The sequence below is a fragment of the Calonectris borealis genome, chromosome 8, assembly GCF_964195595.1.
Source record: "Calonectris borealis chromosome 8, bCalBor7.hap1.2, whole genome shotgun sequence".
NCBI lineage: Eukaryota > Metazoa > Chordata > Aves > Procellariiformes > Procellariidae > Calonectris > Calonectris borealis.
Window position 1 is genome coordinate 15,333,765 of NC_134319.1, and position 23,464 is coordinate 15,357,228.

The 23,464-nt window shown below is 38.6% G+C and overlaps 1 long non-coding RNA gene across 8 annotated transcripts in view; it reads left to right on the top strand.

The window, feature by feature from the left end:
* The first annotated feature begins 468 nt into the window (after positions 1-468).
* LOC142084900 (uncharacterized) overlaps positions 469-23,464 on the top strand; it is a 122,838-nt gene continuing 99,842 nt past the window's right edge. For 5 of the 8 annotated variants that reach the window (XR_012674478.1, XR_012674475.1, XR_012674473.1 and 2 more), the window contains exon 1: positions 469-733. This is a non-coding gene — a long non-coding RNA (uncharacterized LOC142084900). Of the gene's footprint in view, positions 763-17,890; positions 17,968-23,464 lie in introns of all 8 variants that reach the window. The other 3 variants (XR_012674479.1, XR_012674474.1, XR_012674472.1) reach the window with 2 other exon arrangements.

Here is a 23,464-nt window from a genome sequence, read left to right on the forward strand (position 1 = left end):
CCCACTGGGGGGAGTGAGGGAGTGGCTGGGTGGGGCTTAGTTGCTGGCTGGGGTTAAACCATGACAGTCCTTTTTGGTGCCCAACGTGGGGCACCAAAGGGTTTGAGATAACGACAGGTTTGACTGGAATGTGCTAGATGGAATTTATAGCTGTTATTGCTGGTTAGCTATTAATTGGCAGGCTCCTGTGCTTGCCATGGGGCTTGCTTGCCTTACTGTATATTAGTCTAGTGCTCGTTAGTGGCTGCTTTTTGCTTTCGCTGCTTGTTGTACTGCTGTACTGCTTATCGTCTTACTGTGCTGTGCCTGGGAACACTTCGATAACAGCAATGGCCATGTGCCTGGGCTGGCAGATGGCCAGGGCACCGCTGCTGTTTCTGTGCTGCTGTACTGGACAGGCTGGAACTCCAGTGTGAACTCGAGTCAAAGGGATCGTGACCTGTGATGAGTCCATGTGGGAGCAGAGTCTGTGGCCATGGATAAGTCCATGCCTGAGTAGGTACATCTCAAAGTGTCTGTGGCCGTGATTATGTCCGTGCCACAGCAGGTATACCTCTGAAGGGATTGTGGCCTAAGGATGAGTCTACACTGGAGAAGATACACCTCGAAGCATCTGTGGCTGTGGATAAGTCCATGCTGCAGCAAGTACACCTTGAAGCATCAGTGGCTGTGCATGAGGTCATGCTGGACCATCTCAAAGAGTGTGGCCATGGATAAGCCCATGACAGGGGAGGTACGCACCTAGGGGGATTGCAGCCATGGGTAAGGCCACATTGGAGTACAAGTTTTCTCACTTTCAGTCTTCCGATTCTCTCCTCATCCCAGCCGGCGGGGAGTGAGCAAGCGGCTGTGTGGTGCTTAGTTGCTGGCTGGCGTTAAACCACGACAAGCCTATATCTCTCAATATCTGGATAAAGTAAATAGTCCTTATTTGGCAGACATCAATATGATTGCTATTATATTTTAGATCTATATTCTTCTACCTAGTTGCTTAATTGATGGTGATAAAATCTAAGTCATGACAGTAGCCCTGAACCAATTTATCAGCACATTATTTGTGTGCTGACTTCAGTCATTATCTCTGGATTTGTACTGTCTGGTTTCTCTTGGGGGTAGGGGAATTGAGGATTCATAGTACATGGAAAGGAAACATAGCTAAGACAAAAGTTTGATAGTTCTAGAAAACTGGAGTTCGTACATTTGGCTCTGGATTTTCTTCTCATATGCTGAAAACGATTTGACATAAATTTAATTGAGTTTTCACATGCCATCCAATAATACTTTGCTCCCCTAGGGTTGTTCTGCAACTCAGTCTCATCTATTTTCACCAACTTCCACTCACAAATGCCAGAAGACCAACTTAATGCTAACAAAGTGTCTAGCCTGGCAGATAAACCCTTAAGGAGGCAAGAAAGAATTATCTATATTAGAGTGGCATTTCAGAACTAATCCCACGTTCCAAAAAGTGGCATATTTGGCTTTAGCAATCTGCATTAAATAAGCAGGAGGTAAATTTGCAACAGAAGACTTATTCTGTCCTCCCTGAAGGAGTCTGTTATTTGAGATGCCTTGCCCAGTAACGTGGTGTGGGTCTGTGGTCGAGTTGAAGTACTTCGAAGTCCAGTGGGGAACAGATAGCATCATCTTGTTTGATTTCTTTTTATTAGTTCTGCCTTTGAGTTTGTAATACAAAGAAGGATGAAACGATGAAGGTTATCTAAAGCTGCAGGATTTGGGAATTTAGATATAGAGGAATTCTTCTATGTTGTTTGGTGGTTATTTTTTTTTTTTTTTACTACGGGGACAGGGTGGGGGCAGCAAGGAGAAAAAGGAGAGTTGCCTACCTGGTGAGGAAGCTGATTTAACTGAGATGCAGTACACTAATTATAGCTAGGAAGAATTATCTAATATTATCCTTTCAAACATGGTTCTTTGAACTGTGACTCCCATGTTTTCCATTAAAATGTATGATGAGCTATCTCGTCTCTTGTGATCAATATTGACTGACTGTAACATCTCCAAGACTACGTGCTGCTCTCTGATATGTTTTCTGGCTCTGTGACAAGATCTCAAATGGGTACAAATTTGAATTTGTTTGAATCCAAACTGGGTTCCAACTAGTCTTTTCTTGGTAAGGAAAGACTGGGCCATAGCATAGCTAGTACTGGCTCAGTTTATTCTTGAATTATATGACAGTCAATAGCCTGTGAACAACAAACATTCAGTCCAACCATAATCCATTTTGTATTTGGGACCCTGCTAGCTTCTAATCCCCTATTCATCTGTGTTACTCCACAGTCTTTAGCTACCCCACCATAAAAAGCTTGTATTATGTATAATGGAACATAATATCAATCTTCAAACAACAAGCTATTTTCATCATAATACTAATATTTGGTATTAATATTTCAAATTATACCTTGCTATGAAATTCTTTTCCTCCCCACAAATTCCTGGAAACAAGTTGATGAATTACTGAAACTTTTGGCTGAGTTTGAGGAATCGGGTATTCACCAGGCAAGGTGGTATATGTAAAAGGAAAATCCTGAATATTAATGCAGGGTGGAGCAGAATTATTCCAAGTCTTAACCCAGTACTCGCTTATTAATTTCAGGTGTATGGGGAGAATTTGCTTTCCTTTTAAACAGTCTTTCTTGTTTTCATATGCTCCTGCTACCTCTTACTGCCACAATACTGGAGAAAGAAATGTAAAAGCATTGTCAAAAGGGCTACTCTTACAGGTCGTCTGCCCCAGAGAGAACTAGAGAGCTTGACAATTATGTGGGAGTAAATTTAATCTTAGATATTTCCTGAGTAATTTTGCAGACACAAGAAGGGTGGCTGGTTCAGATTAAAGCCAGGATAAGAAGTTAAATTTAGGCTGTACTTTAATATAAAATCTTTGGAGTCAATACCAATGTAAATAGTTTTTAGCTGTTCTTTGCTGTCTGTTTATGCCCTTGCAGTTTCCTTTCTCAAGCTGTACCAATATCAGCATGAGGGAGTTGAACCTAGGAACTGATCTAGATTTTTTGACAGAATTTTCTTACAACAGAGAGCTGGGGAAGGGAAAGGTTAATAAAAGGATGGCAGAAAACTTAAACTATTTTTGTTGCTGAGCATTTCATGTTGTCAAATCATGGCCTTAGAAATAGCTTTGTTTACCTATAAACAGCTGATTGCCTGTGTCCTCAATGTTCATGGAGTAGCTCTCCAAAGGAGAGTAAGAAGAATATCTCCTCCTTTTAATAAATTCTGATTGTATGGAATGATAGTCTTCCCTTGTAAGAAAGTGGGAGTTTGGTCTTCCACTGGCTGATCCAGGCTTGATCCCATAAATCATGCGGTCTGGGATTGGACTTTTCCAGTTGCGGTGTGTGATATATAAAAGGCCCATTCTGGGAACTAAATCCAATTCCAAGCTACCAGTCTAAGGAAATGTAGTGGGACCCTCAGAAATTGTCTGTGTGGAGAGAGTGTTGAATGGAAATAAACTAAATAAACCTTCCCGTATGGCTCATTGAGAACACCAGGATCTTGTGTTTGAATGTCTGAGTCCTCATCTGGATTCGCTCAGTAGAATGTGGATTTATACAAGATAGTGCTTATTTCCTACCATTTTTTAGAAACTCTCATAGTGCGAGAAGTTCATAGGGAGCAACAGTAATAGTTTTAAATGTGTTCTGATTAATAGGGACCACCCTATGTCTTGCTCGTTTGACACTTGGAAATATTTGTTATTTACTCCTGATGAAACAGATCTCTGCAAGAACCTACAACTGTTAATGGTTACTTCTAAAAACTTGCTTATTAGCATGTCCAACTGAGACTCAAGCAAAGTTGGAAGGGCACTATTTTTGTGCCTGGTAGTATTTTAATTATGTAATAAAATGTAAAGTCAATACGATTGCATTAGTGATATGATTCAAATACATGGAAACTCAGATTTCTGGAAAACTATCCTGGCTAGAGGCTGCCTGCTGTTTCAGATGATTATCACTTCCCCTGTGAAAGGGCAGGAGGAAATGGTTCAAGCAGGTAACAGCTTCTTAATTTGCTTTCTTAGAGTCTCACATCACCCACATATGGAAGAAGCAAAATCAGGTTAACACCCAAATTTAAACATAGTAGAGATTTATTCTCATGATGTCAGTAATAAAAGTATGTGCAGAGCAACATGTATATTCTGGAAAGGAAGCTAACTGTTAAAGCCAAGAAACATAGTCTGGCACAAATCTTCTTACAAGTCCAAAAAGACTTGATGATATACAGATAGGTGTAGCATAACAGCAAGAAGAAAAAGGAAAAGGAGGTTGGGCAGCTGTCTGCTGTGTTAGAAGTACCAGACAGTGCCAGCTAGTGTTTTGTATTGGGAGTAACTAAAATGGGTAGCAGTGCAATTCCACAAAGCTGTTGCTTTGTTTCACTCTGAGTTTGGAATAAGCACAGTCCAACACTAGCAAGTTCCTGTACACAGTGAGGATCTGGCACAAGCTGTGAACACAAAAATAGAGAGGGAGATTCCTCAAATTATCAGGTGTTCAGATCATATTTAGAGAAATGTAACCCTGTTGTCTTATAATTGCTATGATTTTTATCAGATACATTAGGTCTTCCTTGTGGGGAAATATTCAAGACATTTTTATGGGAAGCATGCAGTTATAGTTTCTAAAGACCTGCTGGGGTAAGATGTAAGAATTGATTGTCAGTCACTTTAAAATTCATTCAGGTAGTAAAATGCACAGTCAAATAAAATCTGTTTTAATAACTACATATTCAGAATAGGCATGTTCTGAAGGTAGTTGCCTGTTTTCTATGACGCAGTGCACAGTGTATAAGCAATCAGTAAAATCTTTCTGGTTTAATTTAAAGGACGGTAATTTTTCCCTCTGGTTTATTTATTGATCATATTTCATGTTACTGGGGTAAACACATCATACAAGGGAAAGAAAAACAAGCCTATTTATTGGCAAACCAGAGCACAGAGGCCCAGTTCAACAAGAACTTTTACAGTAGACCTTTGCAGTGCATTGGTGTTGGAGGGAGGGTGGAGTTGGTCTTCTTGAAAGTATAATTTCTTTGATATTTTCAAGCTCATTGATAAACAATCTTTTTGCCTAGTGAGAGGGATGCAGCTATTTACAAGGATATACATGTCTCCAAGAGTAAACAGAGCAAGGTGGGGGAGGGGAGGCGGGGAACAGATTAATACAATTGGCACAGGAGCTGCCCTCATAACTCTGCAGTATGAGACACCAAAAGGTCTGTCTGGTTTAGTGCTCTAGTTCTGGTAGCCCTGCACTTCTCTGAAGCTTTCCTGTCATGTATTTGAGCACCAGCCTTGAAAATCTTAACCAGCCACATTCCCAGCCCTCCCCAATGTAGTTATTCCTGGGGCCAGAGCCATGAAGTCAAAGTAGGTGGTTGCTTAGGGCAGAAGATTGCCAGAGGCAGCAAAATTAGTCAAGGCCTTGCTGCTATTTTGGCTGTCCCGGAGCCCTTGAAAACCAGTCTTATCACTGAAAAAGTGGTCTGGGGGGTGTGGGAAAACAGCTACTTTGTCCATTGCCCTTACCAGGGCTGGACTGGCTGGCACTGATTCTATCCCATCAGCCTAGGGATGGCAATTCTTTTTTTCTTTTATTACTCCTCCTCCATACTGGGAAGCTTTGAGTTAGATTCTTGCCTACTCTTTAAAGACAATAGTGGCATATTCTTGCTGTACACTTAGCTGCCATGCAAAGCAGCAACTTAATAATTCTAGTTACCTTCATGTTGTCAATCCACTGACACTTGTAAGAATTAAGAAAGTTTTCAAATCTAAACAAAATTAGGATAAGAATGAGCAAAGAAATTGCTTACTAATCTCTCCAAAGCTGCATTATTACTGCTTAGTATCTCAGCTCAGAAGTGAGGAGGGGGGAGTATGATAAATGACTGAGGAAGGACGTGCTTCGATAGAGCTCTGCTTTGGTCTGCAAATTAAGCCAAAATGAATCAGGCAGAAACATACTTTGAAACAAGGTCCTCTTGCCCCCTCCTTTTCCCCTGAGTACATTAATGATTACAAGATGTGGGATACATATCTGAGCAGCAACAAGGGCCTGCCTCCCAAAGAGGAGAAGAATATGGGAACGCACCCAGAGGAAACATAAGTTAGCCAACAGGCTCTTAACATTAAAAAGTATTATCAACAACAAGGGACTGTAATACCACACATGTATCAAAACCAGGCATTGCTTCTGTATTTTTATTGGGATGTTAAAGGTACAAAGTAGCCATTTTCAAATAAACAGACAATTGTCTTTTTTCTTTTTTTTCTGAAGACTTGTATTAAAAGGTCAAAACTTGCTGACTTTTCTCCACTTACAACATTAATATAATAGCACTTTACATTCCCTGGACATGAAATGGCTTCCTAAGTCTTAATCCTACTTTATAGTCAAGGAAACTGAGGCAGAGAGATGAAATAACTAGCATAAATGGCCAGAGTAAAACTAGGTTCCTTGAAATCAAGTCCTATGCCCAGTTCATTGATTAATGCTGTGTATCTGGTGAGCAGCCTTTTGTCAACTCTTCAGTGACTCTTTTTCTTGTTCTTAGAAGTAAAGCAAATTTAAGAGAGGCAGAAAGAGAACACTGTTTTCATGAAACAACATAAATCTGTCTTCCTGTGCCTCATTATTTTCTTCACTGAGACATCTGGAAGAAAAAGGCCATGTATTTTTTCTATCCCTTGCACTGTCTGCTGTGAATGTATTTGTTCTGGATGGATTGGGAGGGTATGGTCTCACCAAATGGCATTTTTCAGATTTATCTTGTTTGCCCTACAAATGAAAAGATTCACAGTTTTGTTTTTTTATTATGTTATTTGGCTAAATTTAATTTTGCATATGATTAATATTTTGATATCTGCACTCAAACAGTTCAAATTGTGCCTTATGTGTGGGCTCTTCCTTACAAGGACATAGTTTCTTTGGTGATATGGCTATTTTATTTCTTCCTGTCTTTATAAAAGTGCTCTTGTGGACAAAACCCTGTCTGGTATTCCCAGAGTAAAGCAGTGTTGGAGTGGGATAAATGATGTACTGTCTCTTATCTTAGTCTGGGACTAATGGTACGATCAGTGTTGTAATGATATGTTGTACTGGTCTTAACAATTGTAAGGAATAACATATTGGGATCTGTATCTTCAGTTTCTAGTGAGACTAAATACAAAGGCATTTTATTAATAATGATATAATATTGCTTAAGTTATCAACAAAATTGCAGTTGCATTTTACTACTTTATTGAGAGTTTAACTAATGGGACTATAGTGTCGTTGGATTCAGATTTTTCTCTCTGGTCAGTAAATGCATACTGCTACAGATACAACCAAAATTCAGCTTTGTGTGATTTATTCCATGGCTATTTTAGCAGCAAGAAAATGAACACTGGATACCAGTTTTCTTTAATAAAAAAAAGCCATTACTAGTCCAGGGTCTGGACAGTCTTCTTTTGTCATTACTGCCTCCAAAATGATTATAGGCTGAATTCATGTACAATCTATCACATTATCCAAGGGCATTCTATGAATTGCTTCAAGCTAGTGCTAGCTTTGGTGAAGACATAAAGGCAGAATATCAAAGTCAGCAGTAACTTTCAATAATTTGTTCCAGGGTTAGCTAATGCAGATCAAAGTATTCATCTATGTGATATGTCAAGCCACAACAAATTATATTATGGATCATATATCTTCAGCCAAAGTAAGATCCAAAAATGAAGTGTGTGTTTGTGGATGTAAACAGAGAAAATAAGTTGGTGTCTATATGATAGATGGGGTATTTCTTAGCAAATCAAGAATTTCGAATTATTTCACTTTCTCACCTCTGATTTTTTTTTCAGAAATAAAGAAATAGTAGATTTGCTATTTCCAGTCCAAATTAGATATTCACTTTGCTCCACAATAAATGGCTATTTTCATGTTTTTTTCCTTAAAAGAAATCTAAATAAACTTCCTCTGATAATTCTGCTTTTTAAAGAAAATGGAAATCTTCTAATAATTTATCTTGGTCATACTTATTTGGCTGTTAGAGATCTGCTGTCAGCTTCTTTCCCACATTTGGATAATAGAGATAAGGAAGCAGGGCTCCAAAGATTTTGTGCTAATTAGATGTAAAAAAACCAAAGTGTCAGCATAGGCTCTGATAATGTGCATTTACCCAAGAAATCTGGAAAAAAAAATCATCCCTACATAGGTGTGCTAAATGCAGGACTTTATTGCACTGGGGTTTGTATGTGAACGCACATGCACGTACTTACACACATTGATGTGCAAATGCACACACATCCAATGTTACTATAACTGGTTTTTGCCTTATCTCTTATCTCAGGTTCTCCTTTCATTGTTAGTGGCTGTCCTTCAGAAACTGACAGACCACTGATAAAAACACTTGGTGGAATTCTATCTTGATACTTGAGTTTAAATAATTTCCCTCAATTATTTTGGATCATCAGCTTGTCTTTCTCTCCTATCAGAAATACTGGTCATCCATGCTAACTTTAAACAGGATATCTTGGATATATTTCATGGCTCTCATGGAAGCATCTTCATTACCCCAATCGTGAGTCACCACTATCGTTATCTCATAGGTTTATTTGAATTATTTCAGAGGCTCTGACATTAATTTTTTCAGCTGGACTAAGAATTGACACCAAACCATAGAAGCAGGGCAAAGATATCCTCTGAGGATCTGGAAGCTTTCAAGATGAGAGTCCAGGAAGTCCCAAGGAACTTCATCAGCCATTGCTTCTCTCCCTCCACCTCTTCTTTGCTTCCCATTCCCTTCCTTTTTGAGAGTTGTTGGCTTGGATTTGGGGGGGAGTGTGCAGTCCCAGAGGACATTTATTTTGACAAATTGTGGTAGCAGCAGCAAGAGATGGGAGACCAACCCAATGAATGGGATGGCTCAGGGAGAGAAACACAATGAGCCCACAGGCAGCCAAATGCTGTTTCCTATGCTCTTAATACCCCTCCTTGGATGTGGTGGGACACATGCTGACCTTGAGGAAGGTGTGGTCTGTGCAGATGCACAAAAACCGTAGGCATGTCTGTATTTCCAGTTTCCAAGGAAGTCCAGGCGCTTCACATAGGACAGCTGAGGTGGGGTAACAAACAAAAGAAGTGATATCCCACCAGGGGATCCTTCTTCAGAAATTAGTAGCCAAGGGAAATATGGAAAGTACCAGGGGCATGGGTGCTTTGCGGGGATAATGCTGACAGTATAGACAACCAGCTAGTCAGGAAAGATACAGTGTAAACTGTGCTAAGAGCTCTGGGGGAAAGGAGGAGGGGGAAATGTTCAGCTATACAAATCCAGGGTTGGTTTTGTGGAGCTCACTGCACAAGGAGTGGGGATAGACAGCCCTTTATGACAACAGTTAAGCACTGGAGACTGGGGCGCAAGTTAGAGGAGTGTGTGTACAGGGAAAGGAGAACGTAAGCCGCTATAGAAAAGAAGGGTCAACAAACCTGAACACTTTGAATACAACCGACCTGATCCTAAATTTTAGTAGAAATCCTAAAAAAGCAGAAATCTGATATCAAAGCAGCCTGTACAGATTGAGAGTAGATAGTCCAATACTATTTTTAACTTTTTCCAGTATATGGCTTCAGTGCAGTAGACATGGGGAGGGGGCAATCTCTTTTCAAGACTGTGTCATCTCAGCTCTCGGAAAACTAAAAGGAGAGGAATACTACTACAGATTGCCTTTGGCTGAAGAAGAAAACTCAACCTAACTCCCTTTTCTTCACATAAAACAGGTCTTGAAAATCTGCATGAAAGCAAGGTCCTCTCTGAACACAAAAAATATTTTTACATCCTTTATTTATTGTCCAGGAGAGCTGAATTAATGAGAACAGGATACAGTCAAGACAGTTATGTTATCGTGACTTTGCAAAACTCTTCTACTGTAGTGGCCGCGGTAGAAATAGCAGGAACTGGCCTGTCCTAGACTTATTTTGTGGAGCGGAAATGTTCTACTGTATTAACAGGAATGTTTTCCAACTACCTTATGGGAAATGGTATCACCAGTCTAACAATAGTTTTCTATTAAACTTTCTAAGTTTAGAATTTCCTAAACAGTTTCAAACAGCTTTAAGGAAGGCTTGGCCAAACAGTGCATGTATCTGCACCTCCTGAAAAATGGTCATATTTCAGCTGAGCTTATTTGGACTGACATGTAATCAGAGTTAAAATTCTGCTTTCAAATAAGCATCAGACTAACCTCTGCAGAGATGCAACCTGATGGCTTTATAAGCAGCCTGCAACACTCCTGGCTTCACAGCAAGAGTTTCTTCCAGCCGTGGTAATGCCACAATATTGTCTTGCTGGCATTGGTTTGTTATTGTTAAAGGAACATTCATTTCCATATCGGATCATTTGGAAATTGTAGTGTTAAAAAAAAAAAACCACACAGAAAAACACCACCACCCCCCAACATTATCAATTTTGTAAGAGCCAAACACTTACCAAAGCAAAGCTCCCCGTGGACACCTGTGCACTTGCAGGTAAGATTTCACTAAAGACTGTGGGAGATGCTAAAGACTGCAGAGAAGCACAGCTCAGACCAGTACACAGTGGACGCAAAATGATTAAATACTCTCTATGTTTGTTTGTTTTTGTCAGAACAGAGCTGGCAATTATTGTCCAAAATTTAGAGATGCTTTAGAGCCCACAGTAGAGTATTAGATAATGTCAATAACCTCTCTGCTCAAGGTTAGTGGTTCACTGAGTTTTGTCTAGCAAGAGACATCCGTTTTTGTTTTATTACACCTTGGGATGCCTTCTTCCTTTAGCTGAGGTAATTTCATAGATGAAGTGCTGACCACGGTTGGTGCACTGCAGTTTGTCTCCTGTTTGGGAGTGTAATATGTGGTGTCTCTGCTGCCTGTTGTTGTGGCCTTTAACCCGTTTGTGCTCCTGTGAGTCTGCTGAGGAGCAGCTTCAACAAAACCCTGCTGCCCCTCTGTGACCATGGCAGGAGGCTTTGCCACCTCTGTGGCCAGCTGTGAGCCTGAGCGGCTGCCGAGGCGCTCTCGTGCCCTGCAGAGTTTTGAAATTCCTGTTGGCAAAGGAGCACTCCAAACTGAATTATTCTGGCTGCTGCAGGAAACGAACGGTGGCTGGAGTCTTGCCACCCTTTTGGTTATGCAAATCGGGAATTATGCAGAAGAGCTATTTGAGTCTTGTTTTATTTTTGCTTAATCAGTTGTCAACATGTTTATACAGTTCAGACACTGTCACTTGCCATTGTTTTGCTCTGACTCCACATTCGTGGAGGAGTTTATCACAGGGAAGGGCGGGTAAAGGGGCTGCTCCTTTGAGAAGCAGCCGGGTGAGGCTTGCAGGCGAATGGCATTCCCCAGAGGTACAGGGAAACCACCTTCCTAACCAGGCACTGCGAACCCCATGAGGCAGAGAAGAAAACAGAAATTGCCAACTCATAAATCTGCCTATTAAGCCCGTGCCAAATCGGTCTCATTTCATGTTGGCTTGTCCTAAGAGAGATTCCTGTCTTAATGAAAGTTGGGCAGATCTAGAGTAACTTTATCATCTGTAATTGAGTTATTCTGAATTTGCTCCACCCTAAGGTTGGTATGTGGTGCAGGACCCCTGAGGCAGAGCCTCCCTCATGGTAGGAGGAGGGAAGGATGACAGCAGCAAGAAAGGAGCTTTAGTATCTGCACTGCCACCTACCTGGGTGCTGTGGCCAGGAAAGACTGAGACAGGTATAAGTAAGAGCTAATCCCATCAGGCAGACACAGAGTATAAACCTATCATCCTTATTGGGAAATGACTGAATGAAGCTAGCAATGTTGACCCACCTGTTCTCATTAGGATGGATCCCATTGGGGCTCGGTGCTTAGGAAGCTATAATTCATATTTCACAACACTAGCTCTTGTAAATATTATGTAGAAATCAATAAGTTGATTTTTTTAACTCATGTTCCAGTTTTCAGGTTATTAAGTTCCTCAAATCCTACTTTATACAGATCTTACTGTGTGTTCTGTCATATCACCTCTAATTGTGTGCTGCATCTTAAAAAGACACATTCGCTTCCTTTCTTGAATTACAGAAACTCTGAAAGAAAAGATTATTTAATTCTCAAATCACCATGAATCATGACAGCTGTGGTAGCGCATGGAGGCAAATTGATAGTGTGTGTTTTTCTGGGGTTTTGGGTTTTTTTACTCAGGTAACTTTACCATAATATGCAAGTACCTTCAAGCAGTGTGTAAATGATGCATCCAGTGTCTACTAAACACTGGTCTCCCACTAAAGAATAACTATGGATTTATACCTACTAAAACTGGGGCTTGCAGAGTATATGGAACAATATTCCCATTCCTCAGCTAAAAAGTGATGCTCCTTTTCTTTATTTTTCTTTTTTTTCTTTCTTGAAAATCATAGAATTGGTGGCAGGTAGAAACAGCGCTTTGTTCTCATAAATGAGAAGAGCTGTAAACATTGATTAATCTTCATGTAAATTCCTTTTGCCACAGCCCTGCTGACAGATCATTATCCTCTCGAATGCCTGTCTCTTTAGCCATACTGCCTTGTGACTTTGTCATACTCTATTAAGTAAACTGGGTTGTGTGTGGCTTGGAAAGGAGAACAATAGAGACTTGGGTGTTGCAGTAAGGGCTGTTGGCAAATTAATAGATGACACCTCTTGCCACTTACAGAAGCAAGAGGAGTGCTAAATCAGTTCATCAGCACAGGGCCCATCAGTGGTGTTTTGGCTGTGTTTACCGTGGCTGATGAGACACAAAACTAAACTGTAACAGTTGCTCAGCTCCTTGTATGATTGTTAAGCCTGGTATCTTGGCCAAGTTCCATTTTGGGTCATTATGTTGTCCTTTCTGCTGTTCCCCTGTAGTTTCAGCTGGATTAATTCTTTTTTACTTCCCTTCTGGAACCTGCTATGTGGCACTGCTGGCACTCTTCACTGGCATCCCAAAGGCTGACTGCACGTCAGTGGTAGGTGGATGTGAGGGAGTAATCTTCATCTAAAGCCTATAAAGCACTTGATCTACAAAGATGAAAGGACCCTAAATAAAGGAAGAGCTATCGCTGTTATTCGATCACAAATAGAAAGTAGTTCCTATTATCATCATATTGAGGTTGACACCTGGTGTTCAAGGAAAGGAAAAAAGTCTTTTGAGTTGGTTTTGGTTTCCCCATTCTCCCATTCATATTACACCTGAAAGCCTGCCTGACAATATTGCTTTTATCCAGTCACTACTGACCAATAATGCATTTATCACATTGCAGTATTGCCAGCTAGAGATGAAAATCGTTGGATTCAATTTCCTCTGCACAAATGACATTCCTCAGTCAGAATACACATGGTAAGCAAGTTATTGTCCATCCAGCACTGAGGAAGGACACCACCCTGAGTTCTCAGTAATGGGAATTTGTATATATGAAACAAAGGCAGACTCACAAACCAATGTTTTCCCAATGTACTATGATCTTAAGTGCAGTGAAACAATACTAGTTATTATCTACTGTAGGTAACATATGAGAAATAGCAGATTAAATAGAAATTGTTCCAAATACAGCTATGCCAAGTAATTTATATATATTTACAGAATATTTCCTTTGTGTAATCAAATACTTCACATTATCTAAAAACCTTTTAGCTTTCAACATTGTCAAATGCCTTTGTCCATTGTATTATGTTGTTAAGCAATCTCTGTTCTGTATTTTCATAAGCTTCTTGCTAATACTGTGCAGTAATAGGCTTCGTCCTTTAGTTGAAGGTGTGGGACTAAGTATTACTTGGAAAAAAAACAAATGAAATTAACATGCTGACCTCATTACAAAATAAGTGGTTGCCAAACAAATATTTCTAGCTTCTTCCTTAGAAACAATCTGATAAGAAACAGACAAGTATGACTTCTGTTCAGCCTGTAAACACTTTGCATAAGTGTAATTAAGGTCAAACTCTTTTCTTTTCCCACAGTCAATTTTAATTATGATAGTCTTCTCTTCCAATGTCTGTAGATTTCTTACTGAGGTCACCAGTTGATTCTAATATTTGGAGGGGATAACAACAGAACTGAGATCCTCTATGAAAACTGAGATGTCAGATTATTTTTATCATAGGCCACTTTTTATTTTAGAGCGAAGATCCAAATAGCCAATCTTAAGAAATGGCATTGCCAAAAAAACTTAATACCACTACTTCCCCTTTTACTTCCAAGAAATCTTACTGTAACATAATGTCTTCCTTGAGAGGTACCAGAAACTTACAGTACTTAATACTTGGGAGAGTAAATTTATTGGGAGGGAGGAGAGTAAATACAAATGTTAAGATGTTAAACACCATTTTGTTTGTCTTTACTTTTCTCGAGTAAAGTTATAATATCAATAAAATTCTCTTTTGATTAAAAATGTTGCAGAAACTTAGCACATAGGATAATTTAGTTTGGAAGGAACCTTAGCATACACATACAATTTTAAGAAAATATACTCTTTGGGCAGTGATTATATGAAAATTTTGAGCTGATCTTTAGGACTCGTTTTTTCTCCTAGAAAATGGAAAAGTATGCTACTTGTCAAGTAATTCTAGTATGCAATTAAATGCAATGACAACTTGCATTTAATATCTAATTGTAGAAAAACAAGGGAACAAGTAGCAAAGCAGTGGACAAGATCATGATTGTAATGTGATTAGAAGTTTAAGAAAAAAAAACCTAACAAGACATAATTCTTTATAAAACCATGTTATATATATTTACTAAGGTGCTTGCATTAGTGTGTTGAGGAATTTTCTGAGGCTAAGTGTTTTACAAAAATCAAAATTATATCACTTAATAGTCTTACTAAATCACATATGCATTAATGAAAACTGATGTTTTTTGAAATCTGGCTGAAGGGTTAAGGGTTTGGCTTGAAGTCTCTAGAAAGGCTTTATAAGGATGTATGGTGGGCTAGTAATTTCATTTTGCTTTCTCGAGGAAAGAGTAATAGCATAGTCTGAATTTATTAATACATATATTCGGTGGGGAAATGTCGTGAATGTTGCTGAGGGCAGAGGAATAGTTCTTAGGAATAGGACATAAGAACTTCAAACAGAGGCAGAAAAAATAAACTTGGACAATGTTAAAGCTGATATATCTGGCAAAAATATAAAGCAGCACAAGAGTATTTAAAGCAGTTGGCATGTGTGTCAAATCAGGTGACTTAGTGCTTAGATGGTCTCTCACAGCTGACACATACTCATCATATGATAGGGGCATACTTATGTGTTAGTTTGCAAGAGGTAATCCAGGTCCTAGGTACTATTTTCCAGATAGCATTTGCAACCTTGATTCATCTTCTGGAATTAAATGGCTAGGCCCTTAAAAGCAAAACTATTTCTATCCCTGTAGCATTTTTTTCCTTCTTTTATCCAATAGTTTCAGCTTTTTCACTCCCTATATATGAGATATTAAGTTCTCTTCTTTGAGTTGCTGCCAGAGATACAAACTTGTATCTTTCTGCTGAGGAGGTCATAACAGGACCTCAGCCCTTACATGTTTTTGGTGACTTTTATAATCAGGGCAAGTGTTGTTATTCCCCTTTCAACTAACTCCTTACGGATAAATCTACTAGGTCTGTCTAGCTGTGAAGCTGGGAAGTACCTACTTTGAAAATACAACTTAAATATACTTGATCACAGCTAGCAAAACCTGGAAGATACCAAAATTCCTGTAAGCTAAGCAGCCACCAAAGCAACCAAAGTTCACAGAACCCTGGACAAGTGTTGGGTGTGTACTGAGAAGGCATTTTGTTGCATCAGAAGGATTTGGGGATTCAGAACTTGGAGTCCTTCTCCATGAGGAAAATTTAGAAATCCTTAGGGCATCAGGGTGCTTTAATTCCTTTGGAAGGAACTTCATGGATTGCCTCAACTAGAAATCTGAAAGATCCGAATTCCCTGTGTGGACTCAGCACTGGCTGCCATGTGTAAGAAAAACTTCTGGCATCTGGGGACTTCTGCTGCCCACCTGCAAATGCCTCCAGACTTGAGGTGCTCCAAGACCTAGGGATCACCTGAGCAGGTTTTTAAGTTTTGGGCAAGGATAACTAAAACAGAACTTAAACTGTTCTTTAGCTCACTCTGCATGGAAGAATTGGCTGCGTAAGACCCTTAGGATGCCAAGAAACAGCAGGAAGGAGAAGAGGGTCTGCTTTCTTCTGCAGTCTTTGTTTACAAACACTGGCAAGTATAAGGCCTCTTGCACCACAACTATCCAGTTGAAGCTGCTATTCACACCAAAAAAAGCATTCAAAGAAGCATCATTTCTTAATTAGAGTACTGACTTTTGGAAGCTACCAGAGGAAGAACCATGGAGGATGCTGGATAGAGCCTCTTTATAAACCTAGTTCCTGGCCTTTTCCTGCTTAATGCCACTTCCTAAGTGGTGTTAAGTGGAATATTTATTAGGTATTGTCTCTTTGAAAGAAAACAATCAGCCAAGTATCCCAGGGATTCCTACAAACAGCATAAACTTCTGGCCTCCAATTGTTCATTTGTATGTGTGTTTGAAGGATGAAGTTTAAGAGAAAAACAGGACAGGGGGAGGCTTACAAAACACAAGGAAAGTAGGCAAGTTTAACATAACCTAATTCTGGAAATATAAAATTGATAAAGCTTAACAAGGAGTTCTATGTGGTTATCCTGTTTAGCTTTTAAGGGAAATCAACACTTGGAAGTAAAGTAGTGTCTCTGAGAATCTCTCTGGACTATAAAAATATATTCTGCTAATTCAGCATAAACTTTAGATTTAGCCAAACTCTTTCCAAGTCTCTTATAAATTTTTATATCTTTGAGTCAAATACTACAATTTAGATTTAGTATTCTTGTGGAAAAAGGAAGGACTGAAAACTGGCAATGGAAAAGGGAGGTGAATTGGCTCCACTTCTCCCAATGTGCTAGGACAATAATAATATCGGGTAGAACAAGCAATGGAGAACCTATCCAGAACTGATTTCAGCATTCAGACATAATTTCTAGCAATGCTTGCTGTTGTATGCTCTGAAGAGCTTTCAGTAGTAAAAATAGCATCACCAAAATTATAGTCCGTATTGAGACTGAATCCTGTAATAATTTTAAAGTGAGTTCATGTTCTTAGATGTGGAGCGAAACCAAAAAGAAATGAAGTTGCATGTAAGTGTTGACATAGATTCCTGTATTTTAAAATTGTATTGTGCTTGGATACCTCTGCTTTAAAAGCTACTGATAACAAAAGACACCTACTTTTACAGTTAAGATATGAAAATTTCTTTGGTCCACTGTGGGCTATATTAGCTATAATGATAACAACAGCAGGTGTTGTTCTGCAGCCCTGTAATTGTAATGAAAGTCCATAATCTACTTCTTTTCTTGCAAATCCTAATTTACAGATATTGGTAGGAATTGGAGGTAAATGTAGTTCTGCCATAATCTCCTTTCTGTCAGATCTCCACAAGAATAAAAATGAAAATAGAAGATTATTGCATTAGGAAAGGATTTTTTTATTTAAAAGGTTTTTTTAAAGCAACCTGTTTGATAACATTTCTAGCACTTGCAGGCTTTCTCCTTCAAAGTAATGGAAAGAGAAATTGAAAGCACCTCTAAAGGCTTGCATTTCATTTAAGTTACTGGAGGAGGGGAATACTACTTTAGTTAAAGCACTTGGAGCTGGGGTATTGGGGAACAGCAAGCCTCCTGCCTCAATAATGCAAGTCTCCTACTAGAAAGAGACCATACAACAGCTTCTGCTGTATCCTACAAGCCTACAAACTCTCCCTTTCCTCTCTCCCCCTTCTTGTTTCAAAATGGAGGTAAATCAAAAATTAATCTTTCATTTCCAGAAGAAACTATTTTAGAAACACTGACCCAGTTTCCTCATGATCAGACTTGGGGATGTTGGCATTAAAAATTATTTCAAGTAAGTATGATTCCTGTTTTTATATGTTTCTGATTTCATCAGAGTGTTCTTTAGATAATAAGATGGATTAAATTGTTTTCATCCACCAAAGTTTGGGAATGTGTTGTTAATGCAGCTAGTTTTGACTGGAAAGCCTTCATTCTGAATAATTATGCATTCTGTTCAGGACGTCAGTGATGGGAAGCAAAGTGTTTCTCTCCTTCATTTGCAGTACTTAAGTGAAGAGCCAGATGGGTCCAGTAGCTAGAGCTATAAAAGAAGCTCTCCTATACCTTTGGTTGGAAGTTCAATACTGTTGCATCCCTAATAGCAGCTGCTTCTGTTTGAACCTGAGGTTATGAAAGATGAACTGCATTAAATGGTAAATCATTAAATATCAGCTGAGTAAAAGTACTGTGATGTGTTGGCCTGCCTAAATCACCAGTATCTGTCTCCTCACATGCAAAGAGTTGCTCTTTAAAATAATGCAGTAAAACACTGACAGAAGGGACAGTACTCAAGCAACACAAAAAAAACCCCTCAAATAGCATTTTTTTTTAGGGTTTCAGCCAGTAACTGATGATCAGCATTATACCCAGCTGAAGAACCAATAAAACAATGCTTTGTTAAAATTCCCAGCATGTGTGCTTATGTGTGAATAGACATACATATATAGAAATTGGTAATTCTGTTCTTGTTCAACTTTCTCCCTGTTATGTGATTGTCCTGCCTTAAAATCTGTTTAAATTGTACCTGCCTGATATCTTAGCTTTCTTGTGAATGCTGCATTTGCTAGTTTTATCTTGCTTTTATGCAGGATGTGAAGACCACAAACAGAAAAACATATGCTATTTGAAAATCAGATCAAATCAGGAAGGATGCTGATGGCCTGAATAAAATTGTTCCAAACTAGACCTTTATTTGTCTGCAAGAATTAGTTTCTATAAAATGTCAGAACAGATTAGTACTGGAAAGCTCCCTATTGTGTGTAGTCTCACAGTGCTCAAACAGATCAGCTGTGGCTTCTGAATCTTTGCAGCATGAATTTTTTGCTCAGCTTTGCTATTTTGTGTGTTTGCAGAGTGTTTGTTACTGTTTTTCCCAGCGTTTATCCTGTCAGTCCTTTATCATTTTGCATTGTCGTATGCTCAAGAATTATAGAATCATAGAATCATTAAGGTTGGAAAAGACCTCTAAAATCATCAAGTCCAACCGTCAACGCAACACTACCATGCCCACTAAACCATGTCCCTAAACTAAACCATGTCCCTTTTGTTATATAACAAAAGAAGTAACCATTACCATACGGCTCTCAGCAGAAACTTCTATAACCTCATCTATACTAAAAGCCAAGAAAAACATGAAATGATGACCCCCTAAGTTAATGATGCTGAAATAAGGCAAAGTCATGTATATATGAAAGAAAGGGATTACTTTTACCCTTTTTTACAAGGAAAATTATTGTCTTATGAGGTGACTTATAGCTAGAATTTGTATGAAAACTTTCAATGTTATGCTGTTATTTGTATGAAGTGCATAACAGGTGGTTCTTGGGTTTTTAACTCAGAATGCAACTATAACCACTTGTAATGTTCCACTCATTAATATAGCTCCATGGAACTGTGTGGGATAAACATATGGGATGGGAAATGCTGCATGAAACAGTAATTCTATCCAGACTTACAGATACACAGATGCACTGCAGACTTCTCCATAGCTTAAATTTATAAGTTACAGAAGAGGAGTTCAAAATCCTTCTATAGTTTCTTCTGTATCCTTCTCCTCTTTCTTGATGTAAGATACAGCGTTCTGAAGCTAGTACAAAAGAGCCTCTAAATGCAAAAAACAGTGCTGCAAAGAACTATACTTTTTTACTTCACTCTCTTCATACATTAAATAATGAATACAATGGCACAAAACAGAAAAAATAGTAAACGGTATGGCTACGGTTAGAGAACATACTTTTCTGGAACATGAGGTAAATACTATTTAAATAAGTGAGAGTACTTAAGGGAATGTGAACCTATGATAAATGTATATATTACATATTCTTTGATACTTGCTCAGGCATCAGAGAAGAGTGCTGTCTTAAAGGCAGAAACTCATATGAATCACTGTCTGCATTCTTGGCGTGGGTGCATAGTGAAAATAGGATCCAGAGGACCTCTAAGCAGTAAGAAAAAAAATTAACCCTCTGGTATACAGCATTAGCATCTCTTTCATTTCTAGTACTCAGACATACAGTTATATATGTGATTGTACCCAGCCTGAACCATGTATGTTCCCGTTGCCCTCTAAGGTCCAAAGGCTTATTAACTGATTAGTGCAGATTAGTTGACCACATCTGACTGTCCTGATCTAGCAAGGATGTTGTCTGACTGTGCAGCCCAAGAATAAATGAAACAATAGACACTGCTAAGCTAAGATGTCGGCATTAGATTCTCTTGGTAGCTTGGTGTCTCTAAAGGTGCAATTTGGGAATTAAAAGTTCAATAAATGAAGCTTTTGTACAGGCAAACCATGTAGTTTTTTTATGTTGAAAATAAGTGGTTGTGATCTTATTGATCTTATTGTTTAATTATAGGCTCAGGTATAGACTGAGTGCTCCTTTCCCTTACTGTCTTAACAGTTGAAGGATTACAGAAAAGAATACGGTATGAAAAGTAATTGAAATTGGCCTATCTTCAGTCATTGCCCTTAAAACTGACAGAGTGAAAAGACAGCAATCTGGAGGTCCTTTGACTAATTTGAAATCTGTAAGCAGTTATATCAGTCAGCTGCGTTCTGTAGTAGCCAAACATGGCTAGTGTTAGTAAATAATAAGTTGTGTTTGTGGAAGTTAATTTCTATTAAGATTATTTAAGGGATCTTAATAACTTGTGTAATTTCACACAGGACATAATCTACTGCTGAGCTGTAAAAAGTAAGTCCCGCTTCTGACTGTACCCTCACACTGTCATGGCATCATTCTGCTATTACTTCCAGTGCTAAATCTAAGTTTAGGCTTGAAGAATTAAATCATATGTCCTAACACTGGTTTCCCTTTCATCACACTATAAGGTGTGTCTTGCTTACCTAAGTACTTGGTTAAATATCTCCTGGCTGTTCAGCAAGGAATGTTGACATAGCGATGTAGCCCTTACATTTTCTTTCATCACTATTAGGGTATAAATTAACTTGTAAATCACATCGTTCTTAACAACATTAAAAAAATAGGCCTTATAGTGAAGGGCATCATCAAGTGTTTGTGCAATTAAACACATCAGCTATGTTTGCAGTGATAGTCTCTGAACATCCTGTATTTAGGATGAGTTGTGCTGGAAACAGTATGAGAAAAATGTAGCCACCACTCCTAGGTCAGGACAAAATACCAGTACCTGTCATTCCCAAGAAGTCTTTCTTAATCCCTGTGATTAAGTACATGAATTTATCCACCTCTTCTCTCTCCATCTCTTATCTCTCATTTGTTTTTATATCAGGAACCACAGTGATTGGGATTGAACCTGGGAAGCACGAAATGTAGTCCTCTATGTGGGACATACACAGGGATTGTCACAGTCTCTCCATACCAAACAATTATATTAGATGGTACTATTATAAAGCTGTTTTAAAACAAACAAAAAACCCAAACAAACACAAAGGCAGTCTTGTCTTCCATTCCACAAGCTGCTGCTTCTTCCAATTTGACTCTAACTATATCAAAAACGCAATAGCAATAAGCTTTAAAAACTTAATTTAAGATAAAACACTAAGCAGCATTTACTACCTGAAAAACTCAAAGATACTATGTATCTTTTAGCTGTTTTCCTTTCTTTTTAAAGAAGTTGTGCTAATCAATTTCTTTTCAAAGCACTCTAGTTCCTAGCAGTTTCCTAAAACTGGAGAGAAATTGCTGTTCTTTGTAAGCTAAATCAATCTCTGAAGAGCCTTATAAGAATAAAATAGCTTAAGGATGAAACAGCACTAAGAAAGGAGATCCATCTACCAATTTATCAGTCTATCTATTTTCTAGCCATATCTATCTATAATGGTTAAAAGTTTTAAAGGACACTAAATTTAAGTATTTTATATTGCTTTTCATAAGGGCAGTTCAATTTATCTCTATTCCTTTGGAAAGATGAATATTGTCACTGCACGTTGTAGGCTTGTGTTGGCTAAAAGGAATCAGGGGCATGACAGCATTTATAGAAGGCATGAGCTCAAATGTCAGTAGAGCATCCAAAAATGGATGAAGCATCACCCAGCCACTGCCATCTGTTGAGTGTTTCATGACAGCTGTATCTCCTGACCAGAGCTGGTGCAGATAATCATGAAAGGCACAGAGGAAGCATACAACAGTTATACAGAGAGAGGGGAATTCTACCTTTAACGTTGTTTTTAATTGCACCATAATGATTTTTTAACACACACCATGGTATGTAGCTTAGACCCTGGCCTTATTTAAAGCAAACAATAAACCACAGTGCAGCTGAAAAGCAATTGAAAATTCCTCTGCAAGAAGGTTTTGTCCAGGCTAAGTATTTAATAGTGTTTCTCCCAGAGACTTTGCCCTAAAGATACTCTGGCCATAATAAAAAAAAATAATAAAACTGCTTCGACTATTGTGTGTCAACAAGACTATCAAAGCAAATATTCTTGTTATTGACTTACTAATGTGAATGTGTGGGTTTTAAACATTCTTTCTCTTAAAGAGGGGGGAACTTTTGGCCATCAAAATTGAGGTATTAACACTATAAGGTACACTTAAATGTAATGCCAGCTAAAACATTAAATGACTGTGGAATAGAGTAAAATCATTCCAGTTTTTCTATCACTTTCCCTAGTGTATGGATCTACTCTCTCCCCAAAGGCATACAAAACTGCCATCTAACTTTATTGTTTCTGATATAACCTCTCATAAGCTGGGGAGCCTTCTAGATGAACTGGCAACTTAGACAAGTCATGAAATCAATGGCACAGGCAGTAGCAAAGGGTAGGTGTCATTGCGAAGCAAAGTCTTTGATGTGAAAGTCTTCTCTTATCCTCTTATCTAACCCTTGCCTTCCCATAGCCATGTCTCACATTGTTCTGTCACTTCAGTATGTCAGGGTCTCTGTTATTACAGCTCTAGGTTATCCGGCAGATGTTGCTGTAAACTGGTACAGCATGAACAATGGGAGTTTAGTTTGTCCTTTTGATAATGTTAATAAAGCATACTGCTTGGGAAATAGAATTGCTTAAAGATATGTCACTTATGAACATATCTGAAGTTAGGAACTGAGACTTTTGTACAAGTTTAGATAACTTTACAAGTCTGTAGCTTTACAGGCAAATTTAGATAACTTTAGGTAAACTTCAGCTCCTAACTTATCTAAGATTATAGTAATTCAGCTGTTATAAATATAGGGGGTTGAGATCTTTATGATTTAAAAGCAAATTATGAAATGACAATCATAATGTAATGAACGCAAAGAGATATGCCTGAGTCTGCAGGTAGTCTGAGATTATTCAATAACTCAATGGTTTGCTGATATGGTTG